The sequence below is a fragment of the Physeter macrocephalus genome, chromosome 8 (assembly GCF_002837175.3).
Source record: "Physeter macrocephalus isolate SW-GA chromosome 8, ASM283717v5, whole genome shotgun sequence".
Taxonomy (NCBI): Eukaryota; Metazoa; Chordata; class Mammalia; order Artiodactyla; family Physeteridae; genus Physeter; species Physeter macrocephalus.
The window spans coordinates 87,699,914-87,704,347 of NC_041221.1; the positions used below are offsets into that span (position 1 = coordinate 87,699,914).

The window sequence follows — 4,434 nt, forward strand, 5'->3', positions numbered from 1 at the left end:
AACCCTCTTGCACTGTTGGTGGGAATGTAAATTGATACAGCCACCATGGAGAACAGTATGGAGGTTCCTTAAAAAACTAAAAATAGAACTACCATACAACCCAGCAATCCCACTACTGGGCATATACCCTGAGAAAACCATAATTCAAAAAGATTCATGTACCGAAATGTTCATTGCAGCTCTATTTATAATAGCCAGGACATGGAAGCAACCTAAGTGTCCATCGACAGATGAATGGATAAAGAAGATGTGGCACATATATACAATGGAATATTACTCAGCCATAAAATGAACGAAAGTGAGTTATTTGTAGCAAGGAGGATGGACCTAGAGACTGTCAGACAGAGTGAAGTCAGTCAGAAAGAGAAAAACAAATACCATATGCTAACACATATATATGGAATGTAGAAAAAAAAAAAGAAAAAAAATGGTCAGAAGAACCCAGGGCAAGACGGGAATAAAGATGCAGACCCACTAGAGAATGGACTTGAGGATACGGGGAGGGGGAATGGTAAGTTGGGACAAAGTGAGACAGTGGCATGGACATATATACACTATCAAACGTAAAATAGATAGCTAGTGGGAAGCAGCTGCATAGCACAGGGATATCAGCTCGGTGCTTTGTGACCACCTAGACGGGTGGGATAGGGAGGGTCGGAGGGAGGGAGATACAAGAGGGAAGAGATCTGGGGACATATGTATATGTATAACTGATTCACTTTGTTATAAAGCAGAGACTAACACACCATTGTAAAGCAATTATACTCCAATAAAGATGTTAGAAAAAAAAAAAACCTCTGGGATATCATATACTGACATAGTTTGTATGCTGTACAATTCTACTGCTGTTATATAGCCAAAGCCGCCATTTCCATTTTCTAAAATGTCTTAGGACATGAGAAAATTATGTGATTTCTAAAAGACAGATAACGTATAATAGAGCATATCAAGCACTTTGAGAAACACTGCATTTATATCATTAGCACATGTTGTATCTTTCTATTATTAGCAAATTGCAGGCTTAATAAGTATTTGAGGATGGAAAGATGGAAAAAGCCATGGAAGGAGTTTACTAAAGGTAAGATATCACGCTAAAATGAGGTTTACTTGGATGAGCTGAACACATTATGAAATATTAAGACAGGTTGGTTGCCATTACCCTAAAATACTATAAGGTGGCACTATTTAGAATTATTGTCAATCCTCAATTTACTAACTCAGAATGTATTTCTTCATATAACTCTTATATCTGAGCAGAATCTATACAGGTGATGGTTGAAAAACGTGCACTCATAGTGAAAAATATAGGAACAACATTGCAACACTAAAAATATGTAAAGACATAATAAGAAGTAACAAGACTACTACAGTTTTTTGTTCACTTGTTTCAAGAATGCTTTGTTTCATGAAAAACGGGATTACTTTTGTAAGGAAGTAGGTAGAAAAATTTCAGGAGATTCTGAAGTATGTTTTTAAATGATTTAGAGGTTGAGATAGTGATCTTTAGGGGTAATTCTCTTTGAAAATATTTCTAAGGAAATCTGGAAAAAATTTATGTCTCTCAAGGAAAAAAAAATAGTTTCAGGATGTTGAGAAAAACAGAAAAAGATTTATGTGATCACCAAGAGATGAATAAGAAATAGAATGGTTGGGTCAGCTGTTCCCGTGTTAGTGATCAGGTACTACTGTTATCAGGGGTTCGTAACTGTCATCCGGACTTAAGCAGACCCCACGGGAGGACCATGTGTACCCTACCGATGGTATACCCAATCTTAAAGTTGAATTTAATTGCCTTGTAGTGCCTGCACACTTTCAAAAGGAAAAAAAGATGGTATAAAGAATAAAAGAAATTGCCAAAACCTAATCCCAAATAATAGGCATTCATTAAGTAAATCACATATTCTTTATATCATTACATGTATTTTTAAGGATGATGATAGAATAACCATAAATTTTATCAAACTAAAAAAATTTGGGGAGAGCAAAGGGATGTTATTAAAAATGAACCCAGGAAAAGTGATATAAATCAGACTGATCCAAGCACACCAGGACTCATAAAATACTATAAATTATATATTCAAAATTGATAGGTTGTAGAAGTGTATGAAGTAGCTCAACTTAATTAGATTATGCCAAGGTGTTTTCTAAAGTGACTGTGCAGTTTATCACATCTTCACCAAAACTTGATATTACAATACCTTTAAATTTTACCAATATAATGGGTGTAAAATGCATTTCATTATGGTTTAAGTTGGCATATCCCTGATGACTAATAAAGTTGAACACATTTTCATAAGTTTATTGGCTGTTTATTTTTCCTCATCTGTGAAATGTCTGTTAATGTCTTTTACCTTTTTCTCCAACAGATTGTCTTTTCATATTGGGTTGATGTTTTCATGTTCTGGACACTACCCTTTATTGGTTATATGTGTTGCAAATATTTTCTCCCAGTTTGTGAGGTGACATTTCCTCAGTTTTCGGCGGGGGGGGGGGTCTTGTGATAAACTAATATGATATTTATCACTGTTTCTTCATGTTTTATTTTTTGATGTATTGATTAAGAATCCATTCCTATACAGAGTTGATCTATTTACTTCTAAAAGTACTGAAGTCCTGCCTTTCATAATGAAATGCTCCAGCTGTCTGGAATTGATTTTTGCATACGGTGAGGGGAGATCTTAGGGGGAAGGGTGGAAGCCAGCTGCTATTCACTTAGTGACATTCAGACATCTGAATACACGTCCTCTGCAGGCCGCAGGCACAGTGGACTGGGTCAGAGTCATGCCTGAGCAAGCTGAGAAGAGCTTGCCCTAGAGGCTTCTGCCAGCAGAGCAGACTCTGTGCAGGGTCTCTGATGTAGTCTTGCTACCGATGCAGGCCTGCACGTTTGTTGCCTTTTTCACACATGTGCAGCCTGAACAAACCCATGTAGGCCACTGGGCAATGCAGATAACATACCCAACCCCACGCAGCACGTGCCCAATACTCTGCTTGCTTTCATCTCTAGATACATGCTTTCTCATTTTGGTCTCCAAATATTTTCCTTCATAAATTAGCCATGCATTTGAAAATACGTTTTTTATGTTTTATCCAGTACTTTAAATGTCCTTCCCTAAGAAGTGTTCTATGAACATCTATCTACTTAGCCAAGTTGCCTGCAACAGAAGTCTGTAATGTGGTTTCAGACTGCTTTGAAGTGGAGTCTAGACTGAATGAGCATTAAACCAAAGTTTATGCTAAAGGTGTAAACATAGTCCCTGGTTTTTTTTAGTTTATAAGATTTTAATTTACAAATTAAAAAGCTACATTTTTTTCCCTTTTTCTCTTCTTTCTTTACATCACTCTTTTCCTTATCTTTCTCTTTCTCTTTGTCATCTTTTCTATACTTTTTGCTGTCTTCTTTTTCCTGCCCTTCTTTCTTCTCTGCATCCCAGTTGGCGATCTTGTCGTTGATGAGGTTGTGCAAGGCGAACACGGAACGGATCAGCGAGGCCAAATACACCACCACCATCTGGTCATTGGTCTTTAGGTAAAAGGCCTTGACAAACTCCTGCAGGCTGACATCTGGCAGCAGGTTGAAGACGTCCTGCATCTGGTGGATGATCTGATGATTGATGGGCAGCTTGCCTGTGGCCACTTTCTCCAGGTAGCTCCTGATATCCAGAAGCTTGGAGTTGAGTCCCTTCAAACCATGGACCTGGTTTGTGATCTGCTGGGAAAGAGTGCCCACTGTAGTGTCTTTGATGTCCCGTAACAAGTGTTCAACTCCGACTTCCTCAGCTTCATCTGCTCCAATTTCACTGGTCTCATGCTCAAATGTTTTTGAGGTTGGCGTTCCATCATCATGAACTTCTTCCACCGAAATATATGCTTCTGTGGGGGCAGTCCCAAGTCCTTTGGTTTCACGTCAATGATGACCAATACTGAGTTAGGGCTGTATCTTTTCATGAGTTCATCGATGGCGATGTCATTCTTGTGTAGTTTAGGGCCTATGTGGTACCACCCAACTATTCTTTCTCTGGCATTGACCTTCTTAAACATTCCATACATGTTTTCCAAATAATCGTGGTCTGAAAACCAGACAGAATCATCTTTGTCATCTTCATCGAAAGGACAAGTGATGCTCAGAGACATTAAATTTCTTTGCCAACGTGACTCTAATTTTGTTTCTGAGAACACTAGTTTTATTTTTTATTTCTGTCTTGTTTCTTAGGGATGGCAGGGGTATATTTCCTTCAAAATCTTTGCAATGCCTTTTCCCAACCTTCTGACAAAACTCATTTTAGTGAAAGATCTGTAGCCATGTGTAAAGAGGAAAAGAAGAAGAAAGAATTGAAATTTTCTGATTATCAGTAACAAATTACAATTGGATAACAGGCACTAAAATTTTAATTACAATTGGATAACAGGCACTAAAAATTTAGTCAGAATAAT

At 37.7% G+C, this 4,434-nt stretch overlaps 1 pseudogene; it reads right to left on the reverse strand.

Annotated features, from left to right (window-relative positions):
- Positions 1-3,313: 3,313 nt before the first annotated feature.
- Positions 3,314-4,107, reverse strand: LOC102975919 (26S proteasome non-ATPase regulatory subunit 7-like; annotated as a pseudogene).
- Between the last annotated feature and the right edge of the window lie 327 nt (positions 4,108-4,434).